Source organism: Malaclemys terrapin, chromosome 8, assembly GCF_027887155.1.
Source record: "Malaclemys terrapin pileata isolate rMalTer1 chromosome 8, rMalTer1.hap1, whole genome shotgun sequence".
Taxonomy (NCBI): Eukaryota; Metazoa; Chordata; order Testudines; family Emydidae; genus Malaclemys; species Malaclemys terrapin.
The window spans coordinates 29,146,700-29,167,185 of record NC_071512.1 but is presented as its reverse complement, the minus strand read 5'-3'; the positions used below and the strand labels follow the sequence as shown (position 1 = coordinate 29,167,185).

The window sequence follows — 20,486 nt, the reverse complement described above, 5'->3', positions numbered from 1 at the left end:
TGGGGAAAGCCTCTTTGAACTCCCTCAGGCTGTGGCATTGCCTCCCAGGAGTAGAGGCGTGATTCCCATCATAGGGCATTTAAAGTTGTCTGTCTATGATTCTGTGAGTGAATTAGAATATCTTAAATCCTCAGATTACTTCCAGTTATTATCTCTATTGATTGACTTCCTATCAGACAGGCTCTTGTGATACCACACATCTTTCAAGACAGATGTTTGCACTTAAACTGCCAGAAGCTGACAATATGTTTCCATTTAAGCTGTACAAATGTGTTATTTGAAAAACACTTTACATTGCTGAAATAGACACTGCTATTTGGCCTGTAGTAAAACAGGGCTTTCATACTCGAGGCACATTGTGAATTGGCATGCTGAGATTTATAGCCATCTCAATGTGGCAGTGAAATTAAATCTAGTTACCGTTAGTGAAAAATCCCCTGCAGTACATGCCTGCAAAACTGAGCCAATCAGTACCAGAAAACAAAAGGCGAAGGTGTTTGCCAAAGGTGCAGAAACAAACAAGTAAACCAAGAGGGAAATCAACACTTTCCTGGTTAGTAAAAACAACGAGGAGTCTTTGTGGCACCTTAGAGACTTACAATCTGAAGTATCAGAATAACAGAGCTGGTTGGAAATTTTTTCAAATGAACAACTTGCTGTCAGGAAATGAAGATTCATTGAAAGCAAAACATTCCATGGGAATTTGTCAGTTTGGGTGGTTTAAGGAAGTCAGGCAGATTTCTTGGCAGCCCACCTGGTGACTGCTGGGCTTCCAGGCTCCTCTAACTCCTCAGGGACCCACCAGGCAGGCAACCATGTTCCCAGGGACCCTGAGAATGCAGGGAACGTATTTTATTTTGAAAACACCACAATGTTCCCGCTGTAGGAAGTTTTGGGGTTTCTGAAACTAAATTTGCAAAATTCCACTTTGGCAAAAAGTTTTGAATTTTTTTCTGTTTTTTGTTTGTTTTGTTTTGTTTTTGCCTGAATCAGGCTGAAAATTTTTCCAAACCTCACATTTTTTGTCCTGAAGTGGAACTGAGTTTCCTAGCCAGCTCTACAAAATCAGAGAATGTAAGTGATTTCTGTTGATGCTTTCAAAATATAGGCAGTGTTGTCCAGTGGGTAGACACTAGGCTGGTACAGTAAGTCTTCAGTTCTATGCCTAGCTTTGCCATCGACCTGAATGAACAAGTCACTTCACTGATCTGTGCTCCTTCCCTACCTTTTGTCTTGTCTGTTTAGATTTTAAGAACTTCAGGGCAGAGACTGCCTCTTACTATGTGCATGACTTGTACAGTGCCTAGTGCAACTGTAAATTAGACACTACTGTAACATCGCTGCTATTACATATAAGGTACCTATAGACAGCATTCAAGAATATGTTGCCTTGCTCATGGGGAGAGTTGAGCAAATAACTGAGGTTTTGGCTTGGAGGCTGAACTGAATAACAACTTGTTAAAAAACTGTTTTTTTTTTCCAGTTTTTTATTTCAGGTTGTTTTGAGGTGTGTTTCACTTTTTTCTTAATTAGCAAAATTTCTGAACAAAATGCTGTTTCAATAAGAATGTGTATCCTAGGTGTTTATATAATCCTCCCCCATCCTCCTCCAAAGCGCCTTGCAGTCATTAATGCATTATTAACCATATTAGTCATTATTAACCCGCATCGCACCTGGGGGCTTGAGGTACAGAGAGACTGGATCAGTGGTTCTGAACCTTTTTTCATTTCTGGACCTCTTTGGAAATCTTAGACATGATCTATGGACCCCATTGGTACGCGGACTGTAGGTTGAAAGCCATTGGACTAGATCAGGAGTCGGCAATGTTCGGCACGCGGCTCGCCAGGGTAAGCACCCTAGCGGGCCGGGCCAGTTTATTTACCTGCTGACGCGGCAGGTTCGGCCGATCGCGGCCCCCACTGACCGCGGTTCGCCATCCCGGGCCAATGGGGGTGATAGGAAGCGGTGCGGGCCAAGGGATGTGCTGGCCATGGCTTCTCGCTGTGAAGCTCAGAGGTAAAGCTCCCCGAGCATCAATAGTGGATTTGCCAGCCTACGTTAGAGGTTGCACTTGTCTGGCTACCAGGGCTGGCTCCAGGCACCAGCGAAGGAAGCAGGTGCTTGGGGCGGCCAATACAAAGGGGCGGCACTCCCTCCGGTATTGGGGCCGCACGTCTGGGTCTTCGGCAGGGATTCGGCGGCGGGTCCCTCAGTCCCTCACTTCCTCTTTGAGCTGCTGCTGAAGTGCTGCCGATAGGCTTTTTTTTTTTTCTTCCACCGCTTGGGGCGGCAGAAAAGCTGGAGCCGGCCCTGCTGGCTACACTGAATTGGTTGTAATTGGGGCAAAGCTGTCTAGATGAGGCCTAATCTGTGAAAACTAATGCAAATTAAAATCCACTAGTTTTTGCTTGAAACTACTTTCAGGTGTGATACAGTGGGGATAATACTCTGAGGTACTTTAGAGAAGGACTGGCAGACTAAACTAATGGTTGTCAAAGAGACTGAATTTTGTGGAGTCGTCTTTCTGGGAATCTCAACCTATTATTTCTGCTAGTATGAAAAGGGTAGGGTGAAATATAAATATATAGAATATACAAGGGGTAAAATCTAAAGAGGAGATGAGTTAAAACGAAAAATAAATGAAACAAGCAAAAGTTATTTTAAAAATGTTTAAAAACTGAAAAAGGCAAAGTTTAAAATTCCCTACAAAAGATGACAGGCTTGGATTAGTATCAGCAAGGCGGAGGTCAAGTAGCACAAGTAGGAATGTGAAATTATTTTACAATCTTGTATTGTGTTTCTTTGCCTCTCCCCTTCTCTGGAAACTGTTGTCAGTAGATCATATGCTCTTCAGGGTCTTTTATTTGTCAACCTGGTGCCTTCTGAGGCATTAAGTAAATAAATAATAAAATACTAACAGTTGCACTGCTGAGGAGGCTGGAATGCACTTTGTGTGACTTTCGGTATGGAAGTTCTAGGTTGTAGTTAGTACAACTTATTGTGGGTGTTAGGGCTAAGAATTGAAGTATAGAGAGCAGTGAGGCCTCTATTCTATTCAATCCACCTTTCCCTTTCCTCACCCTCCAGGCCACAGCTAGGTCTGCTAAACTAAAGCATATATGATAGTCAAAGGTGTAGTATAGCACCTCCTGCTGGATCACCATAGGGTATACCATAATAGGTCAGACCATTGATCCATCCAGCTGGTAGCCTTTCTCTTGGGCAGAGACCATTACTAGATGCTTTGGAAGAAGGTAAACCAGCACCCCAGAATGCACCTACCCATTTAGCAGTATATGGAGTGATGAGCATCTGGCCCCCCTGTGATTGTCAGTTTACATTCTGAGGCCTGAGTTCTGGTTACTTGTAGCTTATTGTGCCAGTCTACAAATAGTCTATGACTATTGGATTTAGGATTATCCAACCATTTAAAAAAAATTCCAGCCACAATGCCTGAGTTTGAATTCCATCAGCACTTAATTACACATTGTGGCTAGACGTAGCGTTAAGATTAATTTCCTTTTATTTATTCCAAATGTACTTGCCGTTAATTTAACTGAGAAACTCCTTGCTCTCATATTCTGGGGAAATGGATTGTGAAATGTTCTCCTTTAAATTAATCCAGGTTCCTCATTTCTGTGGGCACAATAGTCTCTCTCGGGCGGTATGCTAAGCATGCTTGTAAAAGGTATGGTAAATATGAAAGCTACGCACTCTGATGATTTAAGTATTGGCACATTCTAAATGTAGCAGAAAAACAAATACAGCTCAGCTGTGGGGTTTTTTAAAACCCTTCAGAAATTATTAATAAAATATAATGGTATGGGTGAGAGTAACTCCCTCTTACTAAAGCACCATAAAGCCTTTTTAGCCTTTAATGGTAAAATATTTCATGTGGGTGCTGTCAAGGCTTATGCTGGTTTGACACTGCAGGAGAGCAGTGGCCAATTTTTTTTAAATTGTTTTACTCCTTAAAGATAAAGTGGGGGCATCCCTGGGGGGAAAAAATCACCTTTGTATTTTTATAGAATCTCCCATATGAGGATCCCTAAGGAGCTACCAAAGTTAGTTTAGTAGAGATGGACTTAAGCCAACCCACTGGAACCAAACAGCCCTAAACTCAAGACTCATGTAACAAAAATGCATCTGAATTTCACAGCTGGAAACTAATTTGGCCACTTGGCACTTCACAGCAGCAGCTGCCAGTATGAGTGTTCCAGTCTTCTTAGTCTAAAAGCACACACCCTGCCCTCTTCAGTTTAAGGAAAATCTCCCTAAACTGTTGGCTATATATGGCTTATGATTGACACAGTCAGGGCCGTCCTTACCCATACACAAACTACGCAGCTGTGTAGGGTGGTGCCCTACACAGCTGTGTGCTGCTCCAGCAGCCAGCCCTGCTTTGCCACAGCCCCGACCCCACTCCACCCCTTACCATGAGCTACATCCTGGGGGACGGCAGCAGGGGTCCAGCGTGCCCTGCACTCACCGGTTGGTGGGAAATGAAGCAACCTGGCCCCAACCCGCTGTGCTCCGCTGGTGAGTGCTGGTGGCCAGGGGGCAGTTCCCCACTGTCCCCCAAGTCCCAAGGCTTGGAGCCAGGAGAGCAGAGTAGAGTGGGCTGGGGCCGGGTCGCTCCACTTCCCGCCACCCCGTGAGTGCGGGGTTGGGCCCACCCTGCAATCACCAGGCAGCAGAGTGACCCGGACCCAACCCGCTCCACTCCACTGGCTCATGCTGGGGGGCGGTTTTCCCCCCTGTCCTCCAAGCCTGCTCCTGCTCCCCCCGCGGAGGCCTGGGGTCAGCCACCCCTCACCCTGCGGTGGGGGCTGCGTAGGCAGGGCTGGCTCCAGCTTTTCTGCCACCCCAAGTGGCAAAAAAAAAAAAAAGAAGACAACGAGCGGCGGCACTTTAGTGGCAGCTAAATCGCGCTGCTTCTTCGGTGGCAGTTTGGCAGCGGGTCCTCCCTCTCTTCCTCTTCGGTGGCAATTCGGCGGCAGCTCGAAGAGAGGGAATGAGGGACCCACCGCCGAAGATCCGGACGTGCCGCCCCAATACCGGACGGAGTGCCGCCCCTTTGAATTGGCCACCCCAAGCATCTGCTTCCTATGCTGGTGCCTGGAGCCAGCCCTGTGTGTAGGGCACCAAGATGTCTAGGGACAGCCCTGGACACAGTCTTGAAGTTCTGAATCTATCCTGTAGAGGGCAGTGGTTCATGTATGCTGGCCAGCTCATTACATGGAGATTTTAATACCATTAAACTTTGGCAAAAGTTGAAATCTGGAACCAAATTTCATGGCTTGGGGGGTATAATACAGTGGATGGGGTACTAGACGGGGACTCAGAAGATCTGGATCCTATTTCTGTTTCTGCCATGGCAGAGAATTTAGGCAAGTCACTTTCTCTCTCTGTCCTTGATTTTCCCCATTCATAACATGGGGATGATCTCTCCTTTGCAAAGTACTTTGAGATATACAGATAAGAGATACATAACAGATTTGTATTATCTCAAATTAAGCTTCCCAAGTCTTTTGAAGGTGTGATTTTTTGTTTTGTTTTGTTTTTATTTTTTACAAAGGATGGGGGCAGGGGCGGAATGGGACCGAGCAGCCTTATCCAGACAAGGATTTGGAAGGTGTTAACTAATACATTAACAACCTGGTATAGACAAGGGAGTGTGCCTTTAACACATACTAAACTTGTAGATATAACACTTTAACTTGACTACTGTAACACACGTTATTGTGCCTACACTAGACTGTTAACACTAACGGGTTCCTAACACCTTCCAAATCCTAGTCTAGACAACATGTTAGTGTTAAGACTCGTGTAGGCAAGGCGGTGTGCCTTTAATATGTTTTACAGTGGTCAAGTTAAAGCTTTATATCAACCAGTTTAGCATGTGTTAAAAGCCCATTGCCTTGTCTATACTAGGTTGTTAACATGTATTAGCTAACGCCTTCCAAATCCTAATCTACACAAGGCCTAAGTGACTTGCCGCAAGTCACGCAGCAGGTCTGTGGCAGTCAGGAAAATGGGCCTCTTGGCTTCTGGTATTTTTGATTTAGCCACTAGACCAGGCTTCCTATTTGAAAGAAAGAAACCCTCGGAGTTCAAATGTGCTTCACGTTCCAGGTGCTCAAAACCCTAGCTTCCTTGTTATCCCTTCTCCCAAGCACAGCATAACCCATTCCCAGCCGTCAGCTCCAAATCCTATAATATAGGCCAATCCATCCATTTAAAAAAAATGTTTGGCTAAAACATCCACATGTGGGATTTGAGTCACACTGAGGAATACACAGCTTTATGTACATCTGTTAGCTTATTAGTCACAAGCTTTTGTTTTCTTTTTTGAAGCAAGCGCTGGTACTCCAAAGCAGCTACAAGAGAAAAATGGGACAGATTTCAAGGTCCCTTAATTTTTACAGTACTCTGGTTTAATATGTTTTCAATGCAAAAGTTCTTGCTTCAGTTACCTTATCAGCAACACTGTTCAAACCCACACATGTGCAATATCTGTATCTCCACTGCTGTAAATCCGTAATGGCGGCAAAAGACTTGTTCAGCTGTGAAAAACAGGTTATGTTGCATCATGCCTTACAACCACGGTATGTTGCCAATAAAAGAACTGGGCAAAAATGTTGCTTACTTTATGGCCTCAACTGTGATCTCTTTCATGTCATAGGATGTCTACAGACATACAAAACACAAGTGGGAACGTTATAGAAAATGTCAATATGAATAACAGTTAATATCCCATCTGGGCTTTTGCCAGTTCATGATACTGTGCAAAATGAGACACTTAATTATGGCAGCTTTGAGACCTAAACCTACATCCTTCTCTCTGAATTTGCATAGAACTGTTAGCCAGTGATGGTAAGTGGTGTTTGCCACTAAACAGCAGACAGGGAGTCAGGTACAGAGCATTTAAACGATTTGACAGAGGTCACAGAGACAGACAGAGCCAGGAATAGATCCCTGGAGTCTTGACTTACAGTTCACTGCTATAGCCCCTACACACCAATCTTGATTATACCCGTGATTATGACATGTAGCAGTTGTGGCATGGTGTCCTCACTTACAAAGTGACTTAAAAGGATTTTAACTTGATTTATTGAGAGGATTTTAACTTGATTTATTGGCTTCTGAGAGCCATCTCCTGACCCTGCCAGGGGCTCTGTATTAGCCGGTCTAACTTGACTGAGATTGTGGAATGTCCCATAAAATCCTTTCAATGCTGTGCTTCAACCAACTTGGGTACTCTTGACATTTTTGGATGTCTTCTAAACATCTAATGCCAGCAGAAATGTTGTTTAAATGTCTGAGAGAGATTTTCAAATACTGTGTCAAATAAGCAGCGTTGTGATGCCTGACGGAAATCTGGATAAGGAGCACGCCTCAGTAAGAGATGAAGAGGTCAGCAGTACACAACTTAAACACTGAGAAGAGAGAAAAATGTTCATGTATCCATAAAACAAAAAGCAAAACTAGAAGCCAAGTTGGAAAATTACAGCGTTGGGCCATAGGAGGCTTGTGTGGTAGAGTGGGCTTGGAAGTGGAAGGAGTGTAATCGAGTTTGATTTAATGAATATTAGCTGCAGCTACTGTACTTAGTGCCTTAGTGTGTGGAGACACTCAGCTGCTATTGCTAGGGTCCATGCTGTGACTTGAACCATTTGTAACCAGTTACTAATGTGATTTGTGCCCAGGCAACACCTCAAAGCATAGGTGCTGGAACTAGGGGTGCAGGGGATGTTATAGCACCCCCTGACTTGAAATGGTTTCCATCGTATACAGGGTTTGCAGTTTGGTTCAATGGCTCTCAGCACCCCACTATACAAATTGTTCCAGCACCCCGCCTCAAAACCATTGTAGCTAACCACGTATCACCCTTGCCAGTGACCTACTCTACATCTTCCTGTAACCAGCTTGTAACACTGTTTTTACTGTGCAGAAGGGTTCCCGTAACTACTCATGTAACTAGACTTTCCTTTCTCCCCTCGGTCTCTGTGGTAAGAAATCCCAGAATGCATTGCTCCATATTCTGCTGGTGCTGCTCTTTGTGCATAATCCCCTGCCACTCAATTTCCAGCTGAAGCATCATGGTTTAGCTTTCCAGCTTTTCCTAGAATGCACTAGTACCAAAATGTCTAGATAAATGATGGTTTGGAGGATGGCGGTGGGGTGGAAGTTACTGTGTGGACCCAATTAATCCATGCTCGTGGTCACCAGAAGAGGTGAGTGTGTCAGGATCTTATGACGAAGGCACAGGTATACTTGGCGTGCTGACAGGCTCTCAAAGAGGCTTTGTGTATCTTCCAATTTATTTCTGGGCTCAGTGACCTTGGGTCCAGGTTTCCAAAAGTATTTAGGAACCTAAAGATGCAGAAAGGCACCTAACTTCCTTAGGCATGTCAATGGGTTTTCGGAAGCACCTGTCTCCCTTTTTAGATGCCTAAATACAGTTGGAAATTAGTACTGCCTAATCCGATAACATGGTAATAAGATTAGGGTTGCCAACTTTCTACTTGCACAAAACTGAACACCCTTGCCCCGCCCCCTGTCCCACCCTCCTCCGAGGCCTGCCCCCACTTACTCATCCCCCCTCCCTCTGTTGCTCACTCTCCCCACCCTCACTTACTCGCTCATTTTCACTGGGCTGTGGCAGGGGGTTGGGGGGTAGGAGGGGGTCAGGTGGTGAGGGCTCCAGCTGGGGGTGCAGACTCCAGGGTGGGGCCAGGGATGAGGGGGTTGGTGTCAGGAGGGGGCTCCGGGCTGGGGGTGGAGCCGAGGGGTTCAGAGTATGGGAGGGGGCTCCGGGCTGAGGCAGAGGGTTGGGGTGTAGGAGAGGGTATAGGCTCTAGCCTGGCGGTGCAGGTTCTGGGGTGGGGCCAGAAATGAGGGGGTCAGGGTGCAGGAGGGGGCTCTGGGCTGGGGCAAGAGTTTGGGGTACAGGAGAGGGCTCCAGGTGGGGACCGAGGGGTTTGGAGGGCGGAAGGGGGATGCAGCGGCATGTACCCCCTCTGGCTCCTACACGGCGGTGTGGCCAGGTGGCTCTGCATACTGCCCCATCCGCAGGCGCCGCCCCTACAACTCCCATTGGCTGTGGTTCCCGGCCAATGAGCTGTGGAGGTGGGGGTAGCACGCGGAATCCCCTGGCTTCCCCTATGCGTAGGAGCCGGAGGGGAGACATGCTGCTGCTTCCAGGAGCTGCGCAGAGCCCCAGCTGCGCCACCGACCAGACTTTTAATGGAAACAGGGCACCTGGCAACCCTAAATAAGATACTTCAGTCACAGTTCTGGCTTTCACTTGATTGTGAATTTAATCTTGTAGGGCAAGTGGGATTAAAAAGAAGACACTTTCACAAGATTAAAATAAACCACCATTTATTTAAAAATGTTTTTCACAATCAGTTGGAATCTTTTTAATGGAAGCTCTTGTCAAATTCTATGAGGTTGGTTTATACATAGACTGTTTTATTTTAGCCAGTGCTTTTATGCCGTCTCATTTGCCAAAATGTTTTAACTTGAAATACATTAAACTCCCTTTATACCTTCCTCATTGTGCTAACTGCACTATGTGGAAGCCAGTTCTATTCCAGGAGTGAACTTTGATCTGGAGGTGGTAGGTGATTCTTGTAGATACAGGAGGTGAAAGAATGGAGTTGTTTGTGCAGCAATCCATCATTTTAATAAGCATTAAAAAATAAGTGAGGAATGAGTGGGATTTACTATACATGTTTCACATTCTTCGTGCAGCAGGACCACTGATAATATTGGGCTCTATCCTCGTGACATGCTGTACCATGCAGGTAAAATAAAGGCTTGTTTTACCTGCACAGAATCACCTTTGCTAGCAATCTGGAGAAGAATATTAAGAATGATCAATTGAATTTAGGTAGTCTTGTGCCTCTGGAGAATGAGGTTGAAATCCAGTCTTTTAAAAAGGAATAGAAGTGGTATGTAGGTCAGTACTGAGGTGTGTTGGACAGAGCAGAATGGTGAATCAGATATGGCGCCTAGCTCAAGTTAATTCTATTAGTTCTATTCTTTCTTGAGCTTTAAAACAGTCACAAAGTTAAAAAAAAAAAAAAAAAAAAAAAAAAGGCATTCAGCCATTGTGTATATCTGGATCTCAACTCTGCACAAAATGGAGAGAGTGTGGTTCAGCCCATTTGAGAGAAATTGTCAGCTATAAAATTTGGATCCAGTTCTAAACTCCTCTTACGTTTGCAGATGCATGGCTCTGGGACTGTATTTGGGGCTGATCTCTGATCTATTTGAATGAGACGTTAACATTTTACTTGTAGAAGTTAAATATAAGATTAAAATAGAATGGTCATCTCTCTAGGGTTGTCTTTTTCCCTGTTACGGCAGAAACATTTGAAAAATATTAATTAAATTTACCAGTACCCAATATTTAGGGTCTAATTCTGCTAACTGATAATCCCCTGAAGATGCTAAGTACTCTCAACTCCAACTAAAATCAATAAGAACTGAGGGTGATCAGAACCTTTCAGGATTAGCCCATAGGCTGTACACTCTCTTCTGCACAAAGACTATGAGCATAGTTAGACATGAAGTGCCATGTATTTTACAGTGGTATAGATGTGATTTATAATACATCACTTTTTTACATAAAATACCTATCTCTGTGGAATGTAAAGCTGAACAATGCAGCTCACTATCACATGAACTCTTTTCCGTCCACAGGAAGACATGGTCTGAAAAGCTTTTTTTAAGTCTCCATTAAAAAACATTTATACTACATCAACTCTAGTAGCTTAGATAATTATATTGGACTTGATAACCAGGAAGGGGACCTACCGCTGACTATGGATTTTTCTCACACCCGTTCCTTCCTACTTTTGTTGTGGTCCTGAGTCCAGTCCAAAGATTCTGTGAGCTCCGGTACATAGTAATTTGCACCTCCCGTTTTTTTCCTATAAGAAACAGTGGAGAGGGGCCCTCTTTTGAAAGCCTGAGAGTTGGTGCCAAGGAAATAAAATATTACTCAATTTCATAAGATCTAACATGCATACATATTTAACAAATAACTCATCATCAATTTAATTTCATAATACAGTTGGGTTTAGATGCATTAGGTAGATACTGTAACCAGGGACATGGGGTGGGCAGGGTACCTGTGAAATACATACCTGTCAGCCAAGGCTAATTACATTGACTGTTTCCCTGTGAGAAGCCAAAAGAAGAAGCTTCTCTTTTGTTTCCAGACCAACACAGATTTTAATAGGGAAACCTCAAATTTTTCCTTTACACTGACTCTTCCTACTTAATTCTCTGCTCCCTTCTATTTTATGTAAAGGCCTTGGCAATGATCTATATTGCCCAGGGCAGGACCCTACTCTCTCAAACCATTGAACATAATTTAGCATAGCTCTTCAAGACTATGCTATGACTTGCTCTTCTGGATTTCTCTCAAGTGACATTCCTCTAGGGAGCACCTTGTTCCTTCAGAATTCACTACAGATCCCAACCTGACTGTGGCATGTAAAAATGCATGTAACGTGTTAAGTAACACTGCTTCAAGTCAAGAACAAACAAAAGTGGAGCGAATAGCGAATTTTCCAAAACACCAATATTAAAGGCCCATCTCTGTTGGCCATTAGAAGAGCTAAATGTTATTTTCAAAGTATCACAGATCCAAAAATGAATAGGTGAGGCCCAAAAACATTCCTCAAGATAATCCTTTTTTTATTTTGGAGAGACACTGCATTCTAACCATGACAGATATGACAATATCTGAAACAAACTTTATGGAATCAAGTTAAAATACTTAATTCAATAAGGTTTAGGAGTCCAATGTATTAAAAATGCAAATGTGTATATATTATTGTGAGAGTATATAGAATTTCTTAAAGAGGAAGTCAGAATTAATGCAATTTCTGGGAAGTACCAGGAACTTCAAAGGACTTTTTGGGACAATATGTGTGAAGTGGATTTCCTAGGGTTTCCTTGAGATGAGGGGAATGCAAATGACGCATCGCTGAATCCATCCTTTTGAAGTTATGGCTTGAGCAGAAAACCGTTGATTGGCTTCTAACATATTCACAGTCTCTTCAAAGGCCCAAAGTGGATAAATGAAAGACTTACAGAGTCATGAGTGTTCTTGTGCTGAACAAAGAGTGTTATGAACTTGAAACTACAGGAAAACCCGTGTGTGGTTTTGAAGGACCACTTGCCAGAGCCCATGTTAAAACTGGGTTGATCCCTTGTAAGCTTATAAGATATTTAAGAGTAGGTTAGATAAATGTCTATCGGGGATGGTCTAGACAGTATTTGGTCCTGCCATGAGGGCAGGGGACTGGACTCGATGACCTCTCGAGGTCCCTTCCAGTCCAAGAATCTATGAATCTATGTGTGTAGTTTCTTTTATTGTTTTTAACATGTTTTCTCTGTAATGCTTTTACCTTAAGAATAAAATGAGCTTGCTTAGAAATAGCTATGTGGTAACTGTACCTGTGACAATTACCTGTGACAATTACACTCTGAAGAGAAGGCAAAAGAAGCCCACATATGCAGCTTGTCTTTTGCTGGGGATAAAAGTATAATCGGGGAACTATGAAGCCTGGAAATACTCCACTCAGAAGTGAGTGAAATGTGTGTCTCCATCCAAGAGAGATGATGGCTTGGAAGCCTACAGCAGGTGCCCATTGCTGGACAATAGAGGGGACTACAGATTGAGTTGCCTTGAACTGTGACACTAGCTAGCACTGATTGAACCGCAAAAAATTTGGAGGTTCAGTTTGGATGAACCAGGTTGTTTATGCTGGCTGAATGTCTTAAATCTGCAAAGTGGAGCTGGAAATCTCCCAAGAGCAAGTGTTTTTGTGATATTTGAAGCACTTCAAGTGGTGGCTATATACAGAAATGTCAAGATACCATAACAGAGGATGTTTAGCCTAACTGGAGGTAGGAAATGCATAGACACAAGGGAATGAAAAACTACCAGTAATGACACTTTTTTCCTTTAGCATAAGTTAACTAAACTTTTTCAAACCTTCTTGGTTATTGGCTTGAGTTAAACTGAATTTTGGACCATGCTTGGAGTCCATTTCTGTTTATCCAAGCTGTCTCCCAAGTGTTAGCAGAAGGAAGAACTGAAGTGTAAACTTCCAAGCGGTGCTAAGTACATTGCAAAATAATAGATTTTACATATTGCATGCATACATATAACGTTAATGCTACGAATTTAAGGTGCTTTTATGATTATTAGTTACAATAGTGTGTAGAGGTTCCATTTTTCTAGGCACTATATACATATAATAAGACAGTCCCTGCCCCAAATATAAAGAGTTTGTGTGAAGGACTATATATTTCATCTGGGTAGTGAATTCCATCCTTTCTTTTGACTTCAGGCTTTGTAGCAGGGTGCACTGCTTTTTCCTCATTTAGAAAAGCATTTTTTTTATTTTAAAAAATCCCTTATTTAACACTTTTTTGTGAACTTTGGAGGAACCTCTGATTTAAAAGCAAGCCCTTTGTTGCTAGCCAACAATCTGAGCTCATCCCAAAATCCATGAAAACAGAGCAAAACAAACACAGGGCACTTAACATTCTTACGTAATATCCTCAGGTTTTTGGCAAAGATCAGGTGGGAAGCAGCATGAAACTTTCAGTTATATAACTTTGAAATTGGGTGGACTTCCTTTCTGAGTTCACCTTTCACGGCAGCAGTGAAAATGGTATGACAACGCTCTGCTTTAATAAGTGACTTAAAAAAAAAAAAGTATTTCCTACTCTTGTTTGAGCTCTTTACAAGAGGTCGTTTGGCTTGGAGTCAATGTTCTATCAACAGTGCCGTGCATGGAGGAAATTCTGCCTCCTGGAATGTGATGGGAATAATAGTTCTCCTCTTTCTCCAGAGCAGAAAAAACACAGATTATTAACCAACTACTCTGTACAGCTGCTCTTGTCAGGGGTGACAGGATGAAATGAGGGGCTCCCATCTTCCATGGTGGAGGCTGTCGTGCCAACAGTGTGGATGGATGCTGCTCATGAAATATCCATACCCTTGCCTGATGTTGGAGAAGGCCTTAAATAATGTAGAATAAAAATTAACCACCACCCCTAAATTATACCCAACTGTGTGTGTGTGTGTGTGTGTTGCATTGAATGACTTAATTGTCTTAAGTTTTTAGTTTAATTCAGAGGGGCTTGGCTGCTGAGTGAGAAGCTTGGGAAACAACAAACCAAGAAGCCTGTCAGACTCCAGTTCATCTTTGCTCACCTCCATTTGCCATTTGATAGTGTGGACTGAACCTTAATAGACAGGCTGACTATTTGAGACCACACTCTTCCTCGATTCATGATTGCGTAACACCCCTGTAGAAGATACAGCAATTGCTTACATGAAAAAGTAACATTAGGAAAGTATGTACTGTGTTTTTTGCTGTCTTTCAATGCAGTATAGTAGCTGGAAGCTAGGAGAAGAGCCAGCATCATGTGACCAGCCACCTCCCCATAGGGCACAAGCTTGAGTCTGAGAATCCCTGTTTCAGAGATCGTTCAGCAGCTCCTCTTTTTTGTATCTATGGTGCTGAGGTTTGGGAGAGGGAGAAGTTATCTGCTCGGTTGATTAGCTGATCATGTTTCAGGTGAAAAGTGAACCAAGCAGAAAAGTGAAGCTGATCCAAAAACGCAAACGGTTCTGTGCTACTTCCCAACAATGTCCTCTTTTCTGTGGGGCAGCTTGCATTACTGCTGCGTCTTCTCTATCCAGAAGTCAGGCCCCCCAAAACCATGAGAATTTTTTGTAAATGGGTTATTTTTATTTGTCATTTGGCTTCTGAGCCTTTAGGCCACAATTACTTAATGTTTTAACCTTTTCTTCTTTTCTGTGAGGGCTAGAAACATTATTACAATGAAAACTGAGATTTCCAGTTAATCATTTGATTCCAGCAACTGAGACTTTAAGAAAAACACCAACTATAATGAAATATGTAATTAAAACCATGGAAGTTGATAACACTGTGTATCTGGTGCCCAGGGCTATCAAACCTGGGTTAATACCACTCAATTCACGCTACAGAAAAACCTCACTTTAGGTTTCTAGTCTAAATCTCTTTTTTATGATCAATTAATACAGCTTTTTTCTAGACACTTTTAGTTATTCTTTACATTCTCCTAAGCCAGATAGGATGTTTATATTCAGATTTTGATTTAGGGGCTGGACAGAGAATAAAGAGGGATTAGCTAATTTTTTAAATATAGCGCATTTAAAATTCCTTCCTTGATCAGTCAGGAGGTTTAGCATAGTGATACCAGTATCCAGTAAATCTAGATAAACTTTTATGGAAAACAGCTTATATCCTGGACATAAAGAATGTTTGAATGGATTTCAAATTACTTTCCTCCCTTTCCAAGAGGAATACAAATAATAAAGTATTTTAATATGCCATTTTAGAGCCTAATTTTCTGTGGCAGCAATGCTTCCCCTGAAGTCAGTGCAAGCTTTGCCATGACTTCAGTGGGAACAGGATAGGACCTTTAGTTTGCAAGCTCTTCGGACTCCACATTCAATGTACTGTATAATTACCGTGGCACAGCATCATTTCCATCTATGGTGGCATAGAATCGATGGTGCTGAATTTTGTGAAGAATGGCAACCTCAGCATAATAACAGGTGTGGCAGGAACTATAGAGCAGTGGTTCTCAAAGCCGTCCACCGCTTGTTTAGGGAAAACCCCTGGCGGGCCGGGCCAGTTTGTTGACTTGCTGCATCTGCAGGTTCGGCCGATCTTGGCTCCCACTGGCCGTGGTTCGCCGTTCCAGGCCAATGGGGGCTGCGGGAAGCGGCAGCCAGCACATCCCTTCCTGCAGCCCAGATTGGCCTGGAGCGGCAAACTGCAGCCAGTGGGAGTCGCGATCGGCCGGACCTGTGGACGCGGCAGGTATAAAATAGAATTACTAGTACTTAACATTATTTCACAGAAGCCAGCCAAGACAGGGCCCCCATTTTGCTCTACAAAACATATAGAAAATGAGTGCCTACTCCCAAAGAGCTTACAATCTAAAAGACAAGTTGCAAGAGGTTGATGAAACAAGCAAGGGGGCTAGAATAGGAGGTGATAGAGGATAACAAAAATAATAGGATGAGGGCAATTCTTAGTAATCAGAAGCAGCAGTCCCATAAAATATGATTTGTTTGACACAATAGCACTCGATCTGCGAAGAGATCATGTTATATCATAAACCTCTTGTGGCAGGGACTGTGTCTTTTTATGCGTGTGGAAAGCCACATAGTATGTTATGGGCACTAACAGAATAAAATAATGAGTGATCACACTGTAGACCTGACCATTTTGCTTCCAAAAGTGATCCACGTTGTGCTTACAGATTCAAACTTCAATGTTTAATGTATGTGCCTATGTACTTAAAAATTGTCAGGATGCCTTTAATGATGCCATTAGCCTAGTGACTGGGCAGTTGAGGCATCCAATGAGGAGGAATAGAAGAATGAAATTAAACTCGAAGACCTTGCTTTGCTCATCACACTCAGATGGGAGTCCAGGGTAGTAATTTAGATCTGAATCCTGCAAAGGCATATGCACGTGCTAACCATAATCTACAGAGCGTGGTCCCATTGATTTTGATGGGAGAAATCACACTGAGAAAAGTTAAGCATGTGCATAAGTCAAAAGAACATAAAAATGGCCATCCTGGGTCAGACCAAAAGTCCATCTAGCCCAGTATCCTATCTTCTGACAGTGGCCAATGCCAGATGCTTCAGAGGGAATGAACAGAACAGGTAATCGTCAAGCGATCCATCCCCTGTTACCCAAAGTCCTTGCAGGAACAACACATAAGGGAAGCCTAGACAACCATTACAAATCACTTTGTTTCCTGAGCTTTTAAAATCAAATAATTTAATTGTGTGTTGAAACTACGAAACAAAATGTCCTGTCCTGCATTGACTGACCTACCTTTAAGATATAGATTTCATTAATAAAGATATACCGGTAGTTCTTCAATTTGTTTAGTCTGATGATAAAAATTATAGCTGGGAAAATTCCTGGAACTCGTAGCGTAAGCATAATTTTTTCCTCCCTTTTAAAAATGTCAAGCTTGCAACATGAGAGAGGATGTGTTAAGTGAAGCACTGCACAATTCTAATGGTCATGGCCGTGGGGTTTTTAAGAAGGATGGAAGATGGAAAGTCAATTTACTTAAGCTGTACAATGCAATAGTCCCCCTTGCCCTCCAGCCATCAGATTTACTTCTCTTTTTATAACACAATTTAGAATAGTTGCTCCAATTGCAGCAACTGATACTTCTTTGCATATGAATGTAGTTAATACTATCTCCTAGGAGTTTGCAGGTATAAGAAGGAATATTTTCTTCTTCCCTTTGGAGAGTGGTTTGCATTTTTTTAATGTGAGGTTGGGTAGCTCATTCTCCTTTATTGTGTGGGAGGGAGGGTCCTTCCCTTTCTGGTATCGTCCAGTGCATGGGCAGTGAGGGCACTTTTCCTGAGGTGATTTGTGGTGTCTTCATCTAGCCCTAGATGGCAGCATTTGGAAGGGAAGTGTGGTGGTGAGAACGAGGGCTTCACTGACCTTTACTGAGACCCATAGTGGGGAGAACTCTTTGCAGAGTCAGTTAGGGGTTGGAGTTCACCAGGTGAGCATTGGAATCCTGTAGTTGTGCTTTGTGTGAAACCAGGAGAATCCAGGAAAAGCTGTTGAGTGGAGCTGCCTTAAAAATGGGGAAACTTTTTTTGGGTCAGAATTTGAAAAGTTGATAATGAAGATTTTTGAATGATTGGTTTTGAGACCTTCATGCTGGCCAGAGCATAAACTGAGTGGGGGATGTGCTCACTTCAGTGCTAGGCCACCTGGTGCTTTCATTGTCTTCAAGTTGCACCATTTTGTCTTGACTTTTATGGAGAACTCTGTCATTGGTGTTGGTAGGGTGACCAGATATCCCGATTTTATAGAGACAGTCCCAATATTTGGGGCTTTTTCTTATATAGGCTCCTATTATCCCCCACATTCTGTCCCGATTTTTCACACTTGCTATCTGGTCATCCTAGGTGTTGGTGGCCTGCCAAATGCTCTTGCCTCTCAGACCTCTTCTCTCACAGTGCATGCCCATGCCTATGCACATGCACTTTCTGAGGGAGATTTTTAAAGGCACAAATGGCAGTTAGAGGCCCAACTCACCAATTGGGATTAGGCACCTAATTACCATTTGTGCCATTGAAAATCTCCCCCTCTGCATGATGTCTCAGTCATCCACTTTCTCCTCCTTCTCTTTTCTATTCCCTACAAGATATTCAGTTTTAATGTAAACTTAGAATAACCTTCAGGTTCATGCTTACAAATTGATGTTTTAATGTGTTCCAGTATCTAACCAGGTAACAAAGTTAGGCTGTCTGGTCTATAATTGTCTGGGTCCTCTTGTTCCCCATGTTTCAGGGAACTCATTTGTCCCCAATACCTTTAGGGGAATTCTATTTTCAGTCTATTAACTTCCTCTGTGCCTAGGTTTTCTAACTCCTAACTTTTCTGAATAATTATAAAATCCTGGACTCCCTAGAAAGTTTTGATTGTCCTCAGCTTCTGGTAATAGACTCACTTCCAAAAGTGGCCTCTCTACTTTCTCACAGTTGCTCTCTGAACCTCCATTACTGTATATTGTATCTGAGAATCTTTTTTACATTATCATTTTCCTGCTGTTAAGCAGTTTTAATTGTATTCAGCTTATCCTTATTAGAGATGGCAAAGACATCTTTGGTCACCCAGTCCTCTTTTCTGCCCATATATGTTTGTTCCCTTCAATGTATTTCCTAATGCTTTGCCCAGTCTTGCTTTAAATGTCCCAGGTGATAAGGTTTCATCCACTACCTTGAGGAAATTATTTAGCAATCTAATAGATTTCTGTCAAGAAGCTTTTCCTGACATTCAGCCTAAATCTTCCATTTCTTAATTTCATCCCATTATTTAGTTAAAATCCTTTGCATTAAGCTAAATGATTTCTTTTTCTCTGGAGCTTACTCCCTTCTGTCCCTCTCAATAGACAGATGTAGATGGTTATCATTAGAGCTGATGGAGAAAATGGAGGATATTTTGGCAGAAAACTTTGCACTTTCATCCAAATACCAAAAATTGAAAACTGGGTGCAGGAGGGGGCTCAGGGCTGGGGCCCGGGGTTGGGGTGTAAGAGAGGGTTCGTGGTACAGGCTCCACCCAGGTGGCACTTACCTCGAGTGGCTCCTGGAAGCGGCGGCATGTTCAGCAGCAGCTCCTAGGCTCACAGGCAGCTCTGCGCACTGCCCCTGCCTGCAAGCACTGCCCCCACAACTCCCATTGGCGCGGTTCCCTGTTCCCAGCCAATGGGAGCTGCAGAGTTGGTGCTCAGGGCGGGGGCAGTGCACAGAGACCATCTGGCCATGGCTCCTCCTAGCAGCTGGGAGTGGCATTGAGCCAGGACAGGTAGGAAGCCTGCCTTAGCCCCACTGTGTCACCAGACTTTTAGCAGCCTAAAATCTCCTGGATTGGCTTCAGTAGCCTCCAGGAGATTGAGCCTGATTCCAGGAAACTCCTGGCCAAACCATGAGGGTTGGCAACTCTAAGTAGAGCTGATCAACAAATAATTATTTTTATCCTGAAAGTTTGACTTTTTGCTGAAAAAATGAAAAATGCTAAAAATTGTTTGGTAGCCCAAAAACATCTTAGTTTTCTGTCAGAAAAAAAGTTTCTATGGAAGAAAATTTCCAACCAGCCAAATAGTATCTAACCCAATTATACCCTGAGAATTTTGTTGGTATCAATTTATTGTTCAGGTAATCATGAAAAAGCAGTAATTTCCCTGACCACACATCTACAGAGAACATATATCATGATCTAAATTTCCTGTTCAGTTTCCCTCTAAGTTCCTTCAAGACATTTTGGCAAGAAGAGACTGAAAGTATTGATATGATCTTTTTAATATTGCTCTGCCCAAAAATGATATGATTAGTTTAGGTGCTAATAAGATAAGTAGTTCAGTGCATCCTAATTCATTTCAAAAGCTACTTTTGACTGTTAAGAAGTCTCTTGCCCCCACCTTCCACCCCTCTCTCCTGGAGAGAGCTAATTGGTTCAGTAATACATTACTAAGATTTTTAGTCCGTTTCCATACACTCACCTTCACTCCTGGCTGGCATTGGTTAGGTAAATAACGAGCTGTAACTTTTGCTTTCCTGTTCCACCTTGTTCACTCAGCCTCCCATCCTCCCACACCCTATTAGTCTGTTTTCTCCTCTTGAGTGTAGTCTGACGATGTAGGTTGTGAGACCTCTGGGGCAAGAACTGTCTTCTTCACTTTACGTCTGTACAGCACCTAGCACAGTGAGGCTCTGATCATTGATTAGGATAAGTAGGTGTTCCTGTAATTCCAACAATAAATAATTATTCCATTAATTGGTACAAGTGAAACTATTCAGTGAGCGTGTTCCTTCCTTGCTGGATGCCTGTGAGTA

At 43.0% G+C, this 20,486-nt stretch overlaps 1 protein-coding gene across 1 annotated transcript in view; it reads left to right on the top strand.

The window, feature by feature from the left end:
* The window catches only part of LOC128842597 (rho GTPase-activating protein 7-like), a 150,161-nt gene that overhangs the window by 72,509 nt on the left and 57,166 nt on the right, over positions 1-20,486 (top strand). The window lies entirely within an intron of this gene.